Raw genomic sequence first — 24,651 nt, forward strand, 5'->3', positions numbered from 1 at the left:
ATTTTTCTCGTTTTTTATTTTAATATTAAATTTAAGTATAATAATTTATGGACTTCTACTGATTGTTGAAACTTTTATAAAATTTAAATCAATGGTAGCTTGAGTCTTAACAAATAATATGAGATTTGATTAAAAGAGAGAGAATGAGTTCTACTTCTTGGGTGGTTTTGGGGCTCTTGGTGGGGTCCACTCAAATTATAAGGATTAAGTTTTACAAGTTTTTAGATATTTTTCGGTAGTAAAATTTTGTAGACAATGAATAATAAAAGCAAGTCCCTTTGATATTTCCGTGATCACATCGTTTTGACTTGTGTATTGAATAAAAGCAAGTCCATCTAATCTTTTCATGATCACATCTTTAACCATCTTAGCTGCAACGTTGGTGAAAAATTAGTGTTAGCAATGCTTTAAAAGCCTATATGCAACCGCAAAAATGGAGGCAAAACGGTATCGGCAAATACCTATACCGATATCGTTATTTGCCATTTTTATGTTAAAGAATAAATTGGAGTTAATTGACGATTGCAATTAATGTCATAAGTTAGAGTTAATTGACAATTGCAATTAATGTCACAACGAACCATAAGTTGGAGTTAATTGACGATCGCAGACATTTTTTAAACCTTAATTGTTAACATTGTTTATGACATTCATAAACCTTTGTTCATGCCATTACATTTTTCATGGCAGTCATATTAAGGTAAGATATCCCTTAATTAATATGCTTATGAAAAGATTTATATTTGATTCTTCGAACCATAAATCTGACCAAAACTAAGCAAATCATTTTATTGACATGATAATTTTTTTCGTTCCAGTTTCTTCGTTTGATTGATTTTTCAGACATATTTAATACATATTTATTCTAAGCAATTTGTGTTTTTATATTATTTCAATTATTGATGAAGAAATATATAATAAATTGTCTCTATAGATTGAACATGAAAAAGAAAATAAAATAAAAATTAACAATCTCTCTACATAAAAGCATTCAATATCAGACAAAATTTGATTTTTTTTTCAAAAGTTAAGAATAAATGGATAAGCACATAACTTTATAAAGAATGAGAAATGCTTCCCTAATCCCTCATAGACTCCAACATAAAAAAAATCAACAAAAGACCATTTAATCTAAACATAAAAATCACAGTAGAGTAAAACAGTAAGTGCAAAATGCCAACAACTTAAATAAGGCTCTGATGAAGTCTCCAAAGAGTATAGAAGCAACTTATTGAATTTTCCTGTTCTAAAAGACTTGATAAGGCATGACTTGAATAAAGACCTTCAATTATAATATGAAGACAATTAATTATTAAAATTAACACTAGTATAAATATAAACAAAATCAGTAACGTTAGAAAAAACTATTACCTCTTAATCAACCAACAATATAGAAGTTTCAAAATAGAGTTTGAAAATTGAATTTATCACCTAAAAATCATAAATATGTTGTTAGTGAATCAAATTAACATGATAAAAAAATGAGAAGACATGTACATGTAATTTTAAGATACCTTGTTTGATTTAAATTTGGACATTTAGGCTTAGTATGACCCTTTTTCATGAAATAACTACAAGTAGAGGAACCTTTTCTGACCATCTCCAAACTGCTTTTCATTCGCAAAGTCCGTGGACATCCTTTAGTTGCTATAAGTGGAGGGTCATGCAAAGCTATATTACCATCAAATACTTTTGGCATATCTTCAGATGTTAAATCAACAAACTTCTTATTTGACTCTTCAATATCCAATAAATCAAGTTTTGCAATCCCATTTTGCAAACTTTGAATTGCAATATCGTGATGTTTCGGATTGTGAACCTCTTTCTGATAGTTCGAGGGAGTGAACCATAATACTATTAAACAATAAAGTGTCAGAAGCGTTGTTGCTTCCTTCTTGAAATCCTTCAATTGTCACTTCTTTTACCTTTTCTTTTTTAGCATTAATAGACCATCTATGTAAAACATACTGTGAAGGGAGACAATAAACCTTTTTCTTTATGAATACACATAATACACGTCGACAAAGAATACCTGAAAATTCAAACATGTGACAACTACAATTTTCTTCTTTTGAAGTGACATGAAAATTCACATAGTAGATAGGTTTCTCTTTGTAAATTTCACGAACTTTATACGTTGAGACTTCAATAGAAAACTTAACCTTTTCTGTGATAAATAATTGAGAACTAACCAACTCATCTTGGAATATTCTAAACATTTTTCTTGTATAAAATTTTGAAGCTTCTTCTTCCATGGGATATAAAGTTCGTAAAAGTGGCTTTGAATTTCTTGTTTTGAAAGTCTTCTCTTTTTCCTTGTTGTAACGTGCATCAAGATCTTTTTCATATTGTGTCACAAATTGGCTTAATGAAGTACTTGAATTCAAAAAATCCTTAAAATATTTATTCATACTTTCACTCCTTTGAGTGGTAGACATTCCTGCACAAAAATTGTGACGTACATAAGCAGGAATCTATTTTTCTCGAATGGAGAATATCTTGTTTAGCCACTGATTATCTTGTAATCCATATTTATCAATCACTGTTCCCCAATCAGAATCAAATTCTTCAACATTGGTAGATTGGTGGATGCACTTGTAAAATTTATTTTTAAATTCACCATGTTCGTGATAGACACGATTCAAGTACTCAGGAACTTTTTTCTCAATATGCCACATGCAATAATGATGATTAACCTTTGGAAATACCTTTGCAACTGCAATACTAATAGCAGCATCTTGATCTGTGATGATAGTTTTAGGAGAAATTCCACCCATTGCTTCTAACCAAGTACTTAGCAAAAAAAAAACTCTCTATAGTTTCATACCATAATAGAGCACAACCAAAAAGAATGGATTGTTGATGATGATTAACTCTTGTGAATGGAACAAAAGGCATTTTATATTTATTTGTCAAATACGTCGGATCAAAAGTAACAACATCACCAAAGTATTTATATGCCATTTTGGACATTGAATCAACCCAGAAACAATTTGCTAATCTTCCTTCAGCGTCCATTTGAAAAGCATAGAAAAACCCAAGATTCTTCAATTGACAACTTTTAAAGTATGATAACATCATTTGAGCATCTCCATTTTCTAATTTTTTTTGTCTCTTTTTAGTTAAGTAATTGATACCATCTTGTGGATTAAATCTAACATTATCAACACCACCACTTTCAGTACATGTTAGCTCAAATTTTCGACGCCTACTTCAAATTACCAAAATTGGAAAGCATGTACAGCTGGTGTTAGTTGGTAATTTTAAGTGTCGGGTTTTGTTATCGTATCCACAGGGATTGTAAGATATCACCGCCGTTCGATGGTTGTATTAATCTTAGCTTAAGTAACAATAGGGTTTTGGTTGTTGTCACGTTATCTTGCATAAAAATGTAATAAAATACGGTAAAAGTTTGATTTGAATATTTGAGAAATATTGCCAAAGTTAGGGTTCAACGATCACTTTGCATGTATTTGTTCGGTCAACAATCTTATAAACTCCTTTAGATGATAAATTATTTCACAAAGTCCTCCCAATGTGTTTCTCTCGAACACACATTGTGAGTTTTCCCATTTTGATCGATTGTTTATCTCTAACACAACCTATCAAAATGACAACTTTTTGGTTCAACCTTATGGTGAACAAAATCATTCATTACTATCTCTAGCTAACAAACAAGATTGGATGAAAACCTAGGTTAAGAGTTGGTAAACATCTCTCGATCATAAACCAACACAAAGAGTTTTGAATAAGAACAAAGTTTTCATCATATATTCACCATTAAAGAGTTTACACATGAAGATCCTTACATTTACACACAAAGCTAATGATCATCTACATCTAACCTTGACAAATGGAGGACTTAGCTACTCATTTTCATGGTAGCTTGGTCGGCAAGTTTCGGAAGAAGGTTGATCAACATCCGAGTCGAATAATCGAGATTGGATGGGAATCCACCTTCTTTTTGTAAAAGATGGTTAAGAGATGAAGAGAAATGAAATTTAGGGCACAAAAGCTTCTAAGAACAATGCTGTAAAAATATCTAGAAAAAGTGCAAAAGTATGGAAAACTAGGTATGGCTTCAAAAAGTGGCACTTGCTACTTATAGAGCTGTACTGGGCTGTCATGCTCGCTAGGCGAGCAGAATGGCTCGCCTAGCGAGGGTCTAATTGAGGCACATGAGGCACCTGCGCCCAGAGAAACAGCCTATCTCAGACTGTCATGTTCGCCTAGCGAACAAAACCTTCGCCTAGCGAAGGGCACGCTTCAACCCTCGCTCCAACGAGGTTGAGAGGTTTGGCTACTGGAATCCTCGTTGGGATCTCGCTGATGGCTCGCCTAGCGAGTGAGTGCTGGCTGCGCTTTTCACCAAGTCTGGACGCGTTCGCTGCAATGTTCGCTGGAAGCTCGCCTAGCGAGTCCTTCGCTACAGCTCTCGCCTAGCGAGCAAGCTGATGAATGCATCTTCTCTTTGGTTCCTTTGCCAACTTTCTTGTGTCTTCATTTTCAATTATTTCATGCCTTCTTCCTGCACAATAACACACAAATCAAAGGTACCAAGATCGTTTATCAATATATTGCATTTCATCTAAAACAAAGGTGGTTTTGACAATTTAGCAAGGAAATAGAGTGAAAGATACCCATATTTGATAGCTCAAATAAGCACTTTTGGGTATCTAACAACTCTCCCCAACTAGATTCTTGCTTGTCCTCAATCAAAGTATGCCTCTTGAAGGACAAGAGGATTTGCATTAAGAAAATGGTTTCTCCGAAGTTGGATAAAACGGCTCAAACACAAGCGAATCAGCATATACAAGTTTCCAACGGTTCGAATAAAATAATACACAAGAACTAAAACTTAATAGCTATGCGAAATATTTATCTATCTACAACAATATTATTCTGAATGAATTACCCTATCTCTCCTCTTCGAATAAGGAATGAAGAATTTACGCGTTTGCAACCGCGGGAATAATCTCACTCTCTAACAAATAATGAAGAAATCAATTCGATTCATACAATGTCTAACAATTATAAATGGTAATGTGGAAGCACGAAGATCACTAAGGGCTTTTCGGTTGAAGCTTGGTCAGGTTAACAAACAAGGGTCATTTCTAAGGCCATTGAAAACGAAATTGCTGATGCAAAAGAGACATTCACTGTACACATATTCACACATCTCGACTTCGTTCCATTTGTTTCTTATTTGAAACCTTCACAACTCTTATTTCACAACTCAATTTTTATTTTTCACTATTTTTCTTCCAAGCAAGCATTCATTTTCATTCTTTCTATTTTTGTTCTTTTCTTTCACATCATATTTACAAAACAGATGTTTCTTTTCTATATTTTTATTTTCAATGCTTGCTCGGTTTTTCATTTTTTTTTCAAGAGTTGTGGTACTTACCGATTCTCCCCAACTTATTTCTTACTCACCCTAAGTGAATGATCTTAACTTTTTACGGCAAAAGAACAATAATCAAGATTTTCCGGGTTGTAAAAAAAGATTTTTGAAATCTCGCTTTATTTCAAGCTGAGATTCAACTGTTTAAGCTCAAAGGGGTTAACGAATACTCTCTCTGCTCACAGGTAAGTTGATTTTGGATGTAGTTGTGCTCGATAGAAAACAAGTGCCTTGATCATTTCTAATTGCTTCCACATATTCACAATAATAAAATACAAAGCATGAATCAAATGAATCAACAAAACTTATTAGAATCCAGCATTTAAGTGTACAATGGAGGTTTCCTCACAATTTGTGGTTTTAAGTTCTAGATGAAACATTCATTCAATTATGTTGCAAAAAGACAATATTCAATTTACCAAAAAGAGTAAAGTTCTTAATGCATTCTAAAATTCTAGCCGGAGGTAACCATGTACCTTAGCCTTATTCACTTGTTTATTCTTATCATTGCCATCCAAGCTCGGATGCACCTTCATTGGGTACTTCTTTGAGGAGCAACCAATCTAGAAGGTTTGCCACTCAATCAACCAAAAATTTATTAAACAAACAAAATTAAAAACATAAATAAATAACATTACTGAAAATTTAAATTTGTTCATGGGGGACAAAACACCCCAAAAGTACAAAGCCAACATCAAAATACAGAATTCTGGAAATACAATAGAAATAAACGTAAAATGAAAAATACAAAAACTTAACCCTCTAAGGGCTCAGAATCCTCCTCGCTACCGGCTTCAGAACCGGTAGCCTCATCATCATCATCATCATCATCATCAGCTGCAGCACCCGAAGACGCACCAGCGCCCGCCCCCTCACCATACACAGGCCTGTCCACAGGCCAGTTGGCGTTAAGCAGAAACTGCTCACGCGTCATCAAGGCATGAGCACCACTTCCCTGCAGCTGTAACCGCTGCATAGAGTCGTGCATATCTATCATGGCACGCTGGGTTGCCGCCATCCATTCAAAACTGTAATCGCACACAGCTTGCAGGTAGGGATCTGGTCCAGGAGTAGAAGTACCAGGACCATCAGAAGCCCGGGTACTCTCTGCAGCTGCATTGTCTCTAACATTCTTGGCCCTGCAATATTTGGCCACGTACCTGTCATCAATGGGCGACGGGATCCTTACCTGACCCCTTGAGGGTAGTCTCACCTTCGCCTGAATGCACAAACTCATGATTAAGCACGGGAAAGCCAGGGGACAATTCACACGAGCCCCCGACTTTAGCCCGCTCTCAATCACGGACTTAAGCTCATTAGCGATGATCCTCGCCACATCGATCTGGACGTTTGTGAGGATACAATGGACCAAATGTGCCACTGGGATCGGCACTGTAGAAGTGTGGGACTTTGGTTGGATGTTTGTCAGCACCATCAGCAGAATCAGTTGAGCCAAGGGAGTCATGTCCTCCCTATGATACCTCATGGGAACCCCAGATGGGTTCAGCTCAACAGATTTCCCTCTTAATAGCAGGGCGGCAGAAATGGCTTCAACATCCCGGTGAAGCCGTAAATCAGTGTGGTATGTGTCCCTCTCTTCGGCTCCCAACTGGAGCGGTTCACCTAGGACTCGGTTAATGGCATCCCTATCAAACGCAACGGGACGACCGGCCACTCGAGATGTCCAAGTAAACGGCTCGTCATCATCCGGTAGTGCGTTTGCATAAAACTCACGCACCGTTGCGATATCATAGTGCTCCAGGGGATTAATCAACCGATCCCATTTTTTTGTGTCAATCAACCCGGCGAATGCTCTGTTTGTGCCTTGGGGGTTGATGAGGAATCGCTTCTCCGGAAGAATTTTCCGTTTTTCCAAAGCAATGTACCTGGCGGCCTGCTTCGGGCCGACAAACTTATCGGTATCAAATTGGATAGGTACAGACCGGGAAGTGTTTCCTCCCTTCCTCTTCTTTGAATTTCCAAACCTTGATTCCATCTGCAAAATATAAAAGGAAACAACACACACCAAACAGATTAGACAGCAAAACCAAAATTTAAAGAACTGTCATGCTCGCTGCTGCTTCGCCTAGCGAAGTGGCAGCGAACGCTCGCCCCTGGTTCGCCTAGCGAGTGCTAGCGAACCTTACGGGTTTTTGGGTTCTGCAGCATTTTCAGAGAATCTTTCCCAAAACCCACATTCTAATGGTTTCAATTTCAGAACCTAATGATTTATCAATTAAACGAACGTTCTATGCTATTGGGGATTACACATTTACATGCAAAACCTAAAATCCTCAATTGCAAAACCTAAAATCCCCAATTGCAAAACCTAAAATCCCACATGCAAACCTAAAGTTTCCCATACCACAACTCATCCTAATTGACATCCAAATCGGAAATAACAGAGTTCAAACATACAGAAAATGTAGTAGGGCAAACCTTAGTTACACGGATTGATTGAAATGTGAAGTGGAGTAGGGTTTGCAATCTTCCAAATAGGGATAGAGTGTTAGTGAGAGAGATGAAAATGAGAGAGTGTGGAGAGTGCTCGGTTAAAATTTTCCTCAGCAGAGTTGAAAAACAGAAAAGTTATGTTTGGGCCAAAATGAGTGCCCTGCTGAGATTTTTAATAAGTGCTGTCATGCAGCGCTCGCTGCTGCTTCGCCTAGCGAGCAACTAGCGAATCAGCTCGCTACTGCCTCGCCTAGCGAGCAGCAAGCGAGCATGACAGCAATTGCCTTTTCAAAGGCAGCAGTTCAGGTTCATTCAGCAAGGTGTTAGCACTTCGAATCCCATCACAACACACAGAAAAAGCAGTAAATACTTACAATGTTGGGGTGCCTCCCAACAAGCGCTTGTTTAACGTCGGCTAAGCTCGACGGTGTGATGCTCACAGAGGAGCATCCAACGGAATTGCACAGCTCTCGCGATCCACATGACCGCCGAGATAAACTTTCAATCGTTGGCCATTCACGGTCCAACTATCTTTCTTGTCCATGTCTTCAATGACAATAGCCCCGTACTCCTTCACCTCTTTCACCCGAAATGGCCCAGACCATTTTGATTTCAACTTCCCGGGAAACAATTTCAACCTGGAGTTGAACAATAGGACAAACTGTCCGGGCACAAATTCTTTGCTTCGGAGCTTCTTGTCGTGGTACTTTTTTGCCTTTTCTTTGTACAACCAACTTGAGTGATATGCGGCATTGCGCATCTCTTCCAACTCAAGTAGTTGCACCTTCCTTTTGTCACCGGCCAACTCATTTTCAAAATTTAAATATTTCAGGGCCCACAAGGCTTTGTGCTCCAATTCAACCGGCAAATGGCAAGTTTTACCAAACACCAATTGAAAGGGAGTTAGGCCAATTGGAGCTTTAAAGGCGGTACGGTATGCCCATAACGCCTCATCCAATTTTTGGGACCACTCCTTTTTTGAATTAGACACAGTTTTTTCAAGAATTCTCTTAATTTCTCGATTAGAGACCTCGGCTTGCCCATTCGCCTGTGGGTGATACGGAGTTGTCACCCTATGTGATACACCGTAATGTTTTAAAATGCTTTCCAACAGTGCATTACAAAAGTGTGACCCTCCGTCACTTATCAACACTCGGGGGGTTCCGAAACGGGAAAATATGTTTTTCTTCAAAAAAATTATCACCGTTTTCGCGTCCGCCCGAGGTGAGGCAATCGCCTCAACCCACTTAGAAACGTAGTCAACTGCGACAAGCATATACTCGTTCCCATAAGAGGGCGGGAATGGTCCTACAAAATCGATGCCCCAACAATCAAATACTTCGACTTCTTGTATATTTTGTAGAGGCATCTCATCTCTCTTACCGATCCCACCGCTTCTCTGGCAACTATCACAACTTTGCGCATGGGTGTGTGCGTCTTTGAAAATGGCGGCCAATAAAATCCCGATTGGAGGATTTTAGTGGCCGTTCTCACCCCATTATAGTGTCCGCCGTAAGGCGAGTTGTGACAATGCCAAAGGATGCTCTGCGCTTCATCGCCAGTGACGCATCTCCTTAATAGGTTATCACTACCCTACTTAAACAAGTACGGGTCATCCCAAACATAATACTTTGCATCCGAAAGAAACTTCCTTTTTTGGTTCGAAGTTAGGTCGGGAGGCACAAAACCACTAGCCTTGTGGTTCGCAAAGTCTGCAAACCACGGCCTAACTTGAACTTTAAACAGTTTTTCATCAGGAAATTCTTCCCGGATTTCCTTCTCAGACGCTGTAACCTCCACATTCACTAAGCGGGATAAATGATCCGCCACCAAATTTTCCGACCCCTTCTTGTCTTTGATTTCCACATCAAATTCTTGTAACAAGAGGATCCAACGGATGAGCCTTTGCTTCGAATCCGGTTTGGTTAGCAGATATTTAATCGCCGCGTGGTCGGTATACACTACGACTTTAGACCCTATAAGATAAGACCTAAACTTTTCTAGCGCATACACTATTGCAAGTAGTTCTTTTTCCGTAGTGGCATAGTTTATTTGAGCCTCGTTAAGAACCTTACTTGCATAATGTATCGCATGAAAGTTTTTATCTTTTCTTTGGCCAAGTACCGCTCCAACTGCGTAGTCGCTCGCATCACACATTAGTTCAAAATTTTCATTCCAATTGGGAGCGACTATTATTGGAGCGGTAACCAATTTTTCTTTTAAAGTCTCAAAAGCTTGCAAACAATCATCGGTTAAGAGAAATACCTGGTCCTTAGCGAGCAAATTGCTCAAAGGCTTAGCCACCTTTGAGAAGTCCTTGATAAAGCGCCGATAGAACCCGGCGTGCCCCAAAAAGCTACGGATGCCCTTCACATTCACCGGAGGAGGTAATTTTTCTATCACTTCAACCTTAGCTTTATCCACTTCAAGCCCCCTTCTAGAGACTTTGTGGCCTAACACGATCCCCTCGGTCACCATGAAGTGACATTTCTCCCAATTAAGCACCAAATTGGTCTTCACACATCTTTCCAACACCGTTTTCAAGTTTGCCAAGCATAGACTAAAAGACCCACCAAATACCGAGAAGTCATCCATGAAGACTTCCATTGTTTTCTCTATCAGATCGGCAAAAATGGCTTGCGCACATCGTTGGAAAGTCGCCGGTGCATTGCACAGCCCAAAGGGCATTTTTCGGTATGCGAACACTCCAAACGGACACGTGAATATTTGGTTAAAGAAAATCAAGCAACGATAATATTTGGTTAAAAAACTACCATAATAACTAATTTGATTTCAGGATATTGATTTCATTTTGGAATGATAAGATTGCAACAACAATAAAATAACGGTAATATTTTTTAGTAGTATAAATAGGTAATTTATTTTATCACATTTTTCACTCACATCTAGTCTAAATTTGACCAATTTATTTTATTTTATTTTAATTTTTTTGTGTACACGTTTCATTTGAAAATGAACCTCAATCAACATAACACATGCTCCAATTTTATGCAAAATGATGGAAGTCCTCTTTGTATCCCGAATCAACAAAACACCTCATATTTTGGAAATCCACCTCTTATTCCAAATCCATACCATAATTCAAGATTTCAAAATTCTCTTTTTATCCCAAATCCATAAAATAATTCATCCATTGGAAATTACTCATATCATACATCACCTTACCCAATGAAAAAGTCTTTTTTAATGTATTTTGATATATTTGAATCAATTTTTAATTATATTTTATATAATATATAGTTGAATCAATTTTTATGTTGTTGAGGCAAATTTATTAAATTATAAAATGATAGAGTTAGTTAGAGTATTAAATAGAGTTTAGTACGAAATTACTTATAGGAACATGAAATTAGTTGTATTATGTATTGTAATTAGGGTAATTAAGTAATTATGATGGTAATTAACTTTTATATATTAAAAATAGATTTAAAATTGAGATTAATTGGAATACACTGACGGTTAAAACCATTTTACACTATCATCCAATTAAAACTATTCATTTTGACATATAAGCATATAATTAAAAATAAATATAATAATAATAATTAAATCATAATAATAACAACTTCTCCACGTTTCTCTCTTTCTCTTTCTTCTTTCACATTTGTCTCACTCTCTCTTTCTCTTTCTTCTTCCACGTTTCTCTCACTCTCTTTATTTCTCATTTCAATTACTTCTATTATTCTTCCCCACTCCATCCATCTATTCAAAATTGATCTTTATACTTTCACAAATTTTATCTCACAAACTATATTTGCAAATCTCTACATACATGAAGTTAAACCCTAAACTAATAATATTTTCTTCTTTTTTATGATTGTATGATTTTCCAATTTTTTCTCGTTTTTTTATTTTAATATTAAATTTAAGTATAATAATTTATGGACTTCTACTGATTGTTGAAACTTTTATAAAATTTAAATCAATGGTAGCTTGAGTCTTAACAAATAATATGAGATTTGATTAAAAGAGAGAGAATGAGTTCTACTTCTTGGGTGGTTTTGGGGCTCTTGGTGGGGTCCACTCAAATTATAAGGATTAAGTTTTACAAGTTTTTAGATATTTTTCGGTAGTAAAATTTTGTAGACAATGAATAATAAAAGCAAGTCCCTTTGATATTTCCGTGATCACATCGTTTTGACTTGTGTATTGAATAAAAGCAAGTCCATCTAATCTTTTCATGATCACATCTTTAACCATCTTAGCTGCAACGTTGGTGAAAAATTAGTGTTAGCAATGCTTTAAAAGCCTATATGCAACCGCAAAAATGGAGGCAAAACGGTATCGGCAAATACCTATACCGATATCGTTATTTGCCATTTTTATGTTAAAGAATAAATTGGAGTTAATTGACGATTGCAATTAATGTCATAAGTTAGAGTTAATTGACAATTGCAATTAATGTCACAACGAACCATAAGTTGGAGTTAATTGACGATCGCAGACATTTTTTAAACCTTAATTGTTAACATTGTTTATGACATTCATAAACCTTTGTTCATGCCATTACATTTTTCATGGCAGTCATATTAAGGTAAGATATCCCTTAATTAATATGCTTATGAAAAGATTTATATTTGATTCTTCGAACCATAAATCTGACCAAAACTAAGCAAATCATTTTATTGACATGATAATTTTTTTCGTTCCAGTTTCTTCGTTTGATTGATTTTTCAGACATATTTAATACATATTTATTCTAAGCAATTTGTGTTTTTATATTATTTCAATTATTGATGAAGAAATATATAATAAATTGTCTCTATAGATTGAACATGAAAAAGAAAATAAAATAAAAATTAACAATCTCTCTACATAAAAGCATTCAATATCAGACAAAATTTGATTTTTTTTTCAAAAGTTAAGAATAAATGGATAAGCACATAACTTTATAAAGAATGAGAAATGCTTCCCTAATCCCTCATAGACTCCAACATAAAAAAAATCAACAAAAGACCATTTAATCTAAACATAAAAATCACAGTAGAGTAAAACAGTAAGTGCAAAATGCCAACAACTTAAATAAGGCTCTGATGAAGTCTCCAAAGAGTATAGAAGCAACTTATTGAATTTTCCTGTTCTAAAAGACTTGATAAGGCATGACTTGAATAAAGACCTTCAATTATAATATGAAGACAATTAATTATTAAAATTAACACTAGTATAAATATAAACAAAATCAGTAACGTTAGAAAAAACTATTACCTCTTAATCAACCAACAATATAGAAGTTTCAAAATAGAGTTTGAAAATTGAATTTATCACCTAAAAATCATAAATATGTTGTTAGTGAATCAAATTAACATGATAAAAAAATGAGAAGACATGTACATGTAATTTTAAGATACCTTGTTTGATTTAAATTTGGACATTTAGGCTTAGTATGACCCTTTTTCATGAAATAACTACAAGTAGAGGAACCTTTTCTGACCATCTCCAAACTGCTTTTCATTCGCAAAGTCCGTGGACATCCTTTAGTTGCTATAAGTGGAGGGTCATGCAAAGCTATATTACCATCAAATACTTTTGGCATATCTTCAGATGTTAAATCAACAAACTTCTTATTTGACTCTTCAATATCCAATAAATCAAGTTTTGCAATCCCATTTTGCAAACTTTGAATTGCAATATCGTGATGTTTCGGATTGTGAACCTCTTTCTGATAGTTCGAGGGAGTGAACCATAATACTATTAAACAATAAAGTGTCAGAAGCGTTGTTGCTTCCTTCTTGAAATCCTTCAATTGTCACTTCTTTTACCTTTTCTTTTTTAGCATTAATAGACCATCTATGTAAAACATACTGTGAAGGGAGACAATAAACCTTTTTCTTTATGAATACACATAATACACGTCGACAAAGAATACCTGAAAATTCAAACATGTGACAACTACAATTTTCTTCTTTTGAAGTGACATGAAAATTCACATAGTAGATAGGTTTCTCTTTGTAAATTTCACGAACTTTATACGTTGAGACTTCAATAGAAAACTTAACCTTTTCTGTGATAAATAATTGAGAACTAACCAACTCATCTTGGAATATTCTAAACATTTTTCTTGTATAAAATTTTGAAGCTTCTTCTTCCATGGGATATAAAGTTCGTAAAAGTGGCTTTGAATTTCTTGTTTTGAAAGTCTTCTCTTTTTCCTTGTTGTAACGTGCATCAAGATCTTTTTCATATTGTGTCACAAATTGGCTTAATGAAGTACTTGAATTCAAAAAATCCTTAAAATATTTATTCATACTTTCACTCCTTTGAGTGGTAGACATTCCTGCACAAAAATTGTGACGTACATAAGCAGGAATCTATTTTTCTCGAATGGAGAATATCTTGTTTAGCCACTGATTATCTTGTAATCCATATTTATCAATCACTGTTCCCCAATCAGAATCAAATTCTTCAACATTGGTAGATTGGTGGATGCACTTGTAAAATTTATTTTTAAATTCACCATGTTCGTGATAGACACGATTCAAGTACTCAGGAACTTTTTTCTCAATATGCCACATGCAATAATGATGATTAACCTTTGGAAATACCTTTGCAACTGCAATACTAATAGCAGCATCTTGATCTGTGATGATAGTTTTAGGAGAAATTCCACCCATTGCTTCTAACCAAGTACTTAGCAAAAAAAAAAACTCTCTATAGTTTCATACCATAATAGAGCACAACCAAAAAGAATGGATTGTTGATGATGATTAACTCTTGTGAATGGAACAAAAGGCATTTTATATTTATTTGTCAAATACGTCGGATCAAAAGTAACAACATCACCAAAGTATTTATATGCCATTTTGGACATTGAATCAACCCAGAAACAATTTGCTAATCTTCCTTCAGCGTCCATTTGAAAAGCATAGAAAAACCCAAGATTCTTCAATTGACAACTTTTAAAGTATGATAACATCATTTGAGCATCTCCATTTTCTAATTTTTTTTGTCTCTTTTTAGTTAAGTAATTGATACCATCTTGTGGATTAAATCTAACATTATCAACACCACCACTTTCAGTACATGTTAGCTCAAATTTTCGACGCCTACTTCAAATTACCAAAATTGGAAAGCATGTACAGCTGGTGTTAGTTGGTAATTTTAAGTGTCGGGTTTTTGTTATCGTATCCACAGGGATTGTAAGATATCACCGCCGTTCGATGGTTGTATTAATCTTAGCTTAAGTAACAATAGGGTTTTGGTTGTTGTCACGTTATCTTGCATAAAAATGTAATAAAATACGGTAAAAGTTTGATTTGAATATTTGAGAAATATTGCCAAAGTTAGGGTTCAACGATCACTTTGCATGTATTTGTTCGGTCAACAATCTTATAAACTCCTTTAGATGATAAATTATTTCACAAAGTCCTCCCAATGTGTTTCTCTCGAACACACATTGTGAGTTTTCCCATTTTGATCGATTGTTTATCTCTAACACAACCTATCAAAATGACAACTTTTTGGTTCAACCTTATGGTGAACAAAATCATTCATTACTATCTCTAGCTAACAAACAAGATTGGATGAAAACCTAGGTTAAGAGTTGGTAAACATCTCTCGATCATAAACCAACACAAAGAGTTTTGAATAAGAACAAAGTTTTCATCATATATTCACCATTAAAGAGTTTACACATGAAGATCCTTACATTTACACACAAAGCTAATGATCATCTACATCTAACCTTGACAAATGGAGGACTTAGCTACTCATTTTCATGGTAGCTTGGTCGGCAAGTTTCGGAAGAAGGTTGATCAACATCCGAGTCGAATAATCGAGATTGGATGGGAATCCACCTTCTTTTTGTAAAAGATGGTTAAGAGATGAAGAGAAATGAAATTTAGGGCACAAAAGCTTCTAAGAACAATGCTGTAAAAATATCTAGAAAAAGTGCAAAAGTATGGAAAACTAGGTATGGCTTCAAAAAGTGGCACTTGCTACTTATAGAGCTGTACTGGGCTGTCATGCTCGCTAGGCGAGCAGAATGGCTCGCCTAGCGAGGGTCTAATTGAGGCACATGAGGCACCTGCGCCCAGAGAAACAGCCTATCTCAGACTGTCATGTTCGCCTAGCGAACAAAACCTTCGCCTAGCGAAGGGCACGCTTCAACCCTCGCTCCAACGAGGTTGAGAGGTTTGGCTACTGGAATCCTCGTTGGGATCTCGCTGATGGCTCGCCTAGCGAGTGAGTGCTGGCTGCGCTTTTCACCAAGTCTGGACGCGTTCGCTGCAATGTTCGCTGGAAGCTCGCCTAGCGAGTCCTTCGCTACAGCTCTCGCCTAGCGAGCAAGCTGATGAATGCATCTTCTCTTTGGTTCCTTTGCCAACTTTCTTGTGTCTTCATTTTCAATTATTTCATGCCTTCTTCCTGCACAATAACACACAAATCAAAGGTACCAAGATCGTTTATCAATATATTGCATTTCATCTAAAACAAAGGTGGTTTTGACAATTTAGCAAGGAAATAGAGTGAAAGATACCCATATTTGATAGCTCAAATAAGCACTTTTGGGTATCTAACAACTCTCCCCAACTAGATTCTTGCTTGTCCTCAATCAAAGTATGCCTCTTGAAGGACAAGAGGATTTGCATTAAGAAAATGGTTTCTCCGAAGTTGGATAAAACGGCTCAAACACAAGCGAATCAGCATATACAAGTTTCCAACGGTTCGAATAAAATAATACACAAGAACTAAAACTTAATAGCTATGCGAAATATTTATCTATCTACAACAATATTATTCTGAATGAATTACCCTATCTCTCCTCTTCGAATAAGGAATGAAGAATTTACGCGTTTGCAACCGCGGGAATAATCTCACTCTCTAACAAATAATGAAGAAATCAATTCGATTCATACAATGTCTAACAATTATAAATGGTAATGTGGAAGCACGAAGATCACTAAGGGCTTTTCGGTTGAAGCTTGGTCAGGTTAACAAACAAGGGTCATTTCTAAGGCCATTGAAAACGAAATTGCTGATGCAAAAGAGACATTCACTGTACACATATTCACACATCTCGACTTCGTTCCATTTGTTTCTTATTTGAAACCTTCACAACTCTTATTTCACAACTCAATTTTTATTTTTCACTATTTTTCTTCCAAGCAAGCATTCATTTTCATTCTTTCTATTTTTGTTCTTTTCTTTCACATCATATTTACAAAACAGATGTTTCTTTTCTATATTTTTATTTTCAATGCTTGCTCGGTTTTTCATTTTTTTTTCAAGAGTTGTGGTACTTACCGATTCTCCCCAACTTATTTCTTACTCACCCTAAGTGAATGATCTTAACTTTTTACGGCAAAAGAACAATAATCAAGATTTTCCGGGTTGTAAAAAAAGATTTTTGAAATCTCGCTTTATTTCAAGCTGAGATTCAACTGTTTAAGCTCAAAGGGGTTAACGAATACTCTCTCTGCTCACAGGTAAGTTGATTTTGGATGTAGTTGTGCTCGATAGAAAACAAGTGCCTTGATCATTTCTAATTGCTTCCACATATTCACAATAATAAAATACAAAGCATGAATCAAATGAATCAACAAAACTTATTAGAATCCAGCATTTAAGTGTACAATGGAGGTTTCCTCACAATTTGTGGTTTTAAGTTCTAGATGAAACATTCATTCAATTATGTTGCAAAAAGACAATATTCAATTTACCAAAAAGAGTAAAGTTCTTAATGCATTCTAAAATTCTAGCCGGAGGTAACCATGTACCTTAGCCTTATTCACTTGTTTATTCTTATCATTGCCATCCAAGCTCGGATGCACCTTCATTGGGTACTTCTTTGAGGAGCAACCAATCTAGAAGGTTTGCCACTCAATCAACCAAAAATTTATTAAACAAACAAAATTAAAAACATAAATAAATAACATTACTGAAAATTTAAATTTGTTCATGGGGGACAAAACACCCCAAAAGTACAAAGCCAACATCAAAATACAGAATTCTGGAAATACAATAGAAATAAACGTAAAATGAAAAATACAAAAACTTAACCCTCTAAGGGCTCAGAATCCTCCTCGCTACCGGCTTCAGAACCGGTAGCCTCATCATCATCATCATCATCATCATCAGCTGCAGCACCCGAAGACGCACCAGCGCCCGCCCCCTCACCATACACAGGCCTGTCCACAGGCCAGTTGGCGTTAAGCAGAAACTGCTCACGCGTCATCAAGGCATGAGCACCACTTCCCTGCAGCTGTAACCGCTGCATAGAGTCGTGCATATCTATCATGGCACGCTGGGTTGCCGCCATCCATTCAAAACTGTAATCGCACACAGCTTGCAGGTAGGGATCTGGTCCAGGAGTAGAAGTACCAGGACCATCAGAAGCCCGGGTACTCTCTGCAGCTGCATTGTCTCTAACATTCTTGGCCCTGCAATATTTGGCCACGTACCTGTCATCAATGGGCGACGGGATCCTTACCTGACCCCTTGAGGGTAGTCTCACCTTCGCCTGAATGCACAAACTCATGATTAAGCACGGGAAAGCCAGGGGACAATTCACACGAGCCCCCGACTTTAGCCCGCTCTCAATCACGGACTTAAGCTCATTAGCGATGATCCTCGCCACATCGATCTGGACGTTTGTGAGGATACAATGGACCAAATGTGCCACTGGGATCGGCACTGTAGAAGTGTGGGACTTTGGTTGGATGTTTGTCAGCACCATCAGCAGAATCAGTTGAGCCAAGGGAGTCATGTCCTCCCTATGATACCTCATGGGAACCCCAGATGGGTTCAGCTCAACAGATTTCCCTCTTAATAGCAGGGCGGCAGAAATGGCTTCAACATCCCGGTGAAGCCGTAAATCAGTGTGGTATGTGTCCCTCTCTTCGGCTCCCAACTGGAGCGGTTCACCTAGGACTCGGTTAATGGCATCCCTATCAAACGCAACGGGACGACCGGCCACTCGAGATGTCCAAGTAAACGGCTCGTCATCATCCGGTAGTGCGTTTGCATAAAACTCACGCACCGTTGCGATATCATAGTGCTCCAGGGGATTAATCAACCGATCCCATTTTTTTGTGTCAATCAACCCGGCGAATGCTCTGTTTGTGCCTTGGGGGTTGATGAGGAATCGCTTCTCCGGAAGAATTTTCCGTTTTTCCAAAGCAATGTACCTGGCGGCCTGCTTCGGGCCGACAAACTTATCGGTATCAAATTGGATAGGTACAGACCGGGAAGTGTTTCCTCCCTTCCTCTTCTTTGAATTTCCAAACCTTGATTCCATCTGCAAAATATAAAAGGAAACAACACACACCAAACAGATTAGACAGCAAAACCAAAATTTAAAGAACTGTCATGCTCGCTGCTGCTTCGCCTAGCGAAGTGGCAGCGAACGCTCGCCCCTGGTTCGCCTAGCGAGTGCTAGCGAACCTTACGGGTTTTTGGGTTCTGCAGCATTTTCAGAGAATCTTTCCCAAAACCCACATTCTAATGGTTTCAATTTCAGAACCTAATGATTTATCAATTAAACGAACGTTCTATGCTATTGGGGATTACACATTTACATGCAAAACCTAAAATCCTCAATTGCAAAACCTAAAATCCCCAATTGCAAAACCTAAAATCCCACATGCAAACCTAAAGTTTCCCATACCACAACTCATCCTAATTGACATCCAAATCGGAAATAACAGAGTTCAAACATACAGAAAATGTAGTAGGGCAAACCTTAGTTACACGGATTGATTGAAATGTGAAGTGGAGTAGGGTTTGCAATCTTCCAAATAGGGATAGAGTGTTAGTGAGAGAGATGAAAATGAGAGAGTGTGGAGAGTGCTCGGTTAAAATTTTCCTCAGCAGAGTTGAAAAACAGAAAAGTTATGTTTGGGCCAAAATGAGTGCCCTGCTGAGATTTTTAATAAGTGCTGTCATGCAGCGCTCGCTGCTGCTTCGCCTAGCGAGCAGCTAGCGAATCAGCTCGCTACTGCCTCGCCTAGCGAGCAGCAAGCGAGCATGACAGCAATTGCCTTTTCAAAGGCAGCAGTTCAGGTTCATTCAGCAAGGTGTTAGCACTTCGAATCCCATCACAACACACAGAAAAAGCAGTAAATACTTACAATGTTGGGGTGCCTCCCAACAAGCGCTTGTTTAACGTCGGCTAAGCTCGACGGTGTGATGCTCACAGAGGAGCATCCAACGGAATTGCACAGCTCTCGCGATCCACATGACCGCCGAGATAAACTTTCAATCGTTGGCCATTCACGGTCCAACTATCTTTCTTGTCCATGTCTTCAATGACAATAGCCCCGTACTCCTTCACCTCTTTCACCCGAAATGGCCCAGACCATTTTGATTTCAACTTCCCGGGAAACAATTTCAACCTGGAGTTGAACAATAGGACAAACTGTCCGGGCACAAATTCTTTGCTTCGGAGCTTCTTGTCGTGGTACTTTTTTGCCTTTTCTTTGTACAACCAACTTGAGTGATATGCGGCATTGCGCATCTCTTCCAACTCAAGTAGTTGCACCTTCCTTTTGTCACCGGCCAACTCATTTTCAAAATTTAAATATTTCAGGGCCCACAAGGCTTTGTGCTCCAATTCAACCGGCAAATGGCAAGTTTTACCAAACACCAATTGAAAGGGAGTTAGGCCAATTGGAGCTTTAAAGGCGGTACGGTATGCCCATAACGCCTCATCCAATTTTTGGGACCACTCCTTTTTTGAATTAGACACAGTTTTTTCGAGAATTCTCTTAATTTCTCGATTAGAGACCTCGGCTTGCCCATTCGCCTGTGGGTGATACGGAGTTGTCACCCTATGTGATACACCGTAATGTTTTAAAATGCTTTCCAACAGTGCATTACAAAAGTGTGACCCTCCGTCACTTATCAACACTCGGGGGGTTCCGAAACGGGAAAATATGTTTTTCTTCAAAAAAATTATCACCGTTTTCGCGTCCGCCCGAGGTGAGGCAATCGCCTCAACCCACTTAGAAACGTAGTCAACTGCGACAAGCATATACTCGTTCCCATAAGAGGGCGGGAATGGTCCTACAAAATCGATGCCCCAACAATCAAATACTTCGACTTCTTGTATATTTTGTAGAGGCATCTCATCTCTCTTACCGATCCCACCGCTTCTCTGGCAACTATCACAACTTTGCGCATGGGTGTGTGCGTCTTTGAAAATGGCGGCCAATAAAATCCCGATTGGAGGATTTTAGTGGCCGTTCTCACCCCATTATAGTGTCCGCCGTAAGGCGAGTTGTGACAATGCCAAAGGATGCTCTGCGCTTCATCGCCAGTGACGCATCTCCTTAATAGGTTATCACTACCCTACTTAAACAAGTACGGGTCATCCCAAACATAATACTTTGCATCCGAAAGAAACTTCCTTTTTTGGTTCGAAGTTAGGTCGGGAGGCACAAAACCACTAGCCTTGTGGTTCGCAAAGTCTGCAAACCACGGCCTAACTTGAACTTTAAACAGTTTTTCATCAGGAAATTCTTCCCGGATTTCCTTCTCAGACGCTGTAACCTCCACATTCACTAAGCGGGATAAATGATCCGCCACCAAATTTTCCGACCCCTTCTTGTCTTTGATTTCCACATCAAATTCTTGTAACAAGAGGATCCAACGGATGAGCCTTTGCTTCGAATCCGGTTTGGTTAGCAGATATTTAATCGCCGCGTGGTCGGTATACACTACGACTTTAGACCCTATAAGATAAGACCTAAACTTTTCTAGCGCATACACTATTGCAAGTAGTTCTTTTTCCGTAGTGGCATAGTTTATTTGAGCCTCGTTAAGAACCTTACTTGCATAATGTATCGCATGAAAGTTTTTATCTTTTCTTTGGCCAAGTACCGCTCCAACTGCGTAGTCGCTCGCATCACACATTAGTTCAAAATTTTCATTCCAATTGGGAGCGACTATTATTGGAGCGGTAACCAATTTTTCTTTTAAAGTCTCAAAAGCTTGCAAACAATCATCGGTTAAGAGAAATACCTGGTCCTTAGCGAGCAAATTGCTCAAAGGCTTAGCCACCTTTGAGAAGTCCTTGATAAAGCGCCGATAGAACCCGGCGTGCCCCAAAAAGCTACGGATGCCCTTCACATTCACCGGAGGAGGTAATTTTTCTATCACTTCAACCTTAGCTTTATCCACTTCAAGCCCCCTTCTAGAGACTTTGTGGCCTAACACGATCCCCTCGGTCACCATGAAGTGACATTTCTCCCAATTAAGCACCAAATTGGTCTTCACACATCTTTCCAACACCGTTTTCAAGTTTGCCAAGCATAGACTAAAAGACCCACCAAATACCGAGAAGTCATCCATGAAGACTTCCATTGTTTTCTCTATCAGATCGGCAAAAATGGCTTGCGCACATCGTTGGAAAGTCGCCGGTGCATTGCACAGCCCAAAGGGCATTTTTCGGTATGCGAACACTCCAAACGGACACGTGAATATTTGGTTAAAGAAAATCAAGCAACGATAATATTTGGTTAAAAAACTACCATAATAACTAATTTGATTTCAGGATATTGATTTCATTTTGGAATGATAAGATTGCAACAACAATAAAATAACGGTAATATTTTTTAGTAGTATAAATAGGTAATTTATTTTATCACATTTTTCACTCACATCTAGTCTAAATTTGACCAATTTATTTTATTTTATTTTAATTTTTTTGTGTACACGTTTCATTTGAAAATGAACCTCAATCAACATAACACATGCTCCAATTTTATGCAAAATGATGGAAGTCCTCTTTGTATCCCGAATCAACAAAACACCTCATATTTTGGAAATCCACCTCTTATTCCAAATCCATACCATAATTCAAGATTTCAAAATTCTCTTTTTATCCCAAATCCATAAAATAATTCATCCATTGGAAATTACTCATATCATACATCACCTTACCCAATGAAAAAGTCTTTTTTAATGTATTTTGATATATTTGAATCAATTTTTAATTATATTTTATATAATATATAGTTGAATCAATTTTTATGTTGTTGAGGCAAATTTATTAAATTATAAAATGATAGAGTTAGTTAGAGTATTAAATAGAGTTTAGTACGAAATTACTTATAGGAACATGAAATTAGTTGTATTATGTATTGTAATTAGGGTAATTAAGTAATTATGATGGTAATTAACTTTTATATATTAAAAATAGATTTAAAATTGAGATTAATTGGAATACACTGACGGTTAAAACCATTTTACACTATCATCCAATTAAAACTATTCATTTTGACATATAAGCATATAATTAAAAATAAATATAATAATAATAATTAAATCATAATAATAACAACTTCTCCACGTTTCTCTCTTTCTCTTTCTTCTTTCACATTTGTCTCACTCTCTCTTTCTCTTTCTTCTTCCACGTTTCTCTCACTCTCTTTATTTCTCATTTCAATTACTTCTATTATTCTTCCCCACTCCATCCATCTATTCAAAATTGATCTTTATACTTTCACAAATTTTATCTCACAAACTATATTTGCAAATCTCTACATACATGAAGTTAAACCCTAAACTAATAATATTTTCTTCTTTTTTATGATTGTATGATTTTCCAATTTTTTCTCGTTTTTTTATTTTAATATTAAATTTAAGTATAATAATTTATGGACTTCTACTGATTGTTGAAACTTTTATAAAATTTAAATCAATGGTAGCTTGAGTCTTAACAAATAATATGAGATTTGATTAAAAGAGAGAGAATGAGTTCTACTTCTTGGGTGGTTTTGGGGCTCTTGGTGGGGTCCACTCAAATTATAAGGATTAAGTTTTACAAGTTTTTAGATATTTTTCGGTAGTAAAATTTTGTAGACAATGAATAATAAAAGCAAGTCCCTTTGATATTTCCGTGATCACATCGTTTTGACTTGTGTATTGAATAAAAGCAAGTCCATCTAATCTTTTCATGATCACATCTTTAACCATCTTAGCTGCAACGTTGGTGAAAAATTAGTGTTAGCAATGCTTTAAAAGCCTATATGCAACCGCAAAAATGGAGGCAAAACGGTATCGGCAAATACCTATACCGATATCGTTATTTGCCATTTTTATGTTAAAGAATAAATTGGAGTTAATTGACGATTGCAATTAATGTCATAAGTTAGAGTTAATTGACAATTGCAATTAATGTCACAACGAACCATAAGTTGGAGTTAATTGACGATCGCAGACATTTTTTAAACCTTAATTGTTAACATTGTTTATGACATTCATAAACCTTTGTTCATGCCATTACATTTTTCATGGCAGTCATATTAAGGTAAGATATCCCTTAATTAATATGCTTATGAAAAGATTTATATTTGATTCTTCGAACCATAAATCTGACCAAAACTAAGCAAATCATTTTATTGACATGATAATTTTTTTCGTTCCAGTTTCTTCGTTTGATTGATTTTTCAGACATATTTAATACATATTTATTCTAAGCAATTTGTGTTTTTATATTATTTCAATTATTGATGAAGAAATATATAATAAATTGTCTCTATAGATTGAACATGAAAAAGAAAATAAAATAAAAATTAACAATCTCTCTACATAAAAGCATTCAATATCAGACAAAATTTGATTTTTTTTTCAAAAGTTAAGAATAAATGGATAAGCACATAACTTTATAAAGAATGAGAAATGCTTCCCTAATCCCTCATAGACTCCAACATAAAAAAAATCAACAAAAGACCATTTAATCTAAACATAAAAATCACAGTAGAGTAAAACAGTAAGTGCAAAATGCCAACAACTTAAATAAGGCTCTGATGAAGTCTCCAAAGAGTATAGAA

At 36.7% G+C, this 24,651-nt stretch overlaps 2 pseudogenes; both read right to left on the reverse strand.

The window, feature by feature from the left end:
• Nucleotides 1–1,427: 1,427 nt before the first annotated feature.
• On the reverse strand, nt 1,428–12,199 carry LOC127115025 (protein FAR1-RELATED SEQUENCE 5-like; annotated as a pseudogene).
• Nucleotides 12,200–13,140: 941 nt separating this feature from the next.
• On the reverse strand, nt 13,141–23,914 carry LOC127115026 (protein FAR1-RELATED SEQUENCE 5-like; annotated as a pseudogene).
• Nucleotides 23,915–24,651: the final 737 nt, after the last annotated feature.

Source organism: Lathyrus oleraceus, unplaced genomic scaffold (genome assembly GCF_024323335.1).
Source record: "Lathyrus oleraceus cultivar Zhongwan6 unplaced genomic scaffold, CAAS_Psat_ZW6_1.0 chrUn0856, whole genome shotgun sequence".
NCBI classification, from domain to species: Eukaryota; Viridiplantae; Streptophyta; class Magnoliopsida; order Fabales; family Fabaceae; genus Lathyrus; species Lathyrus oleraceus.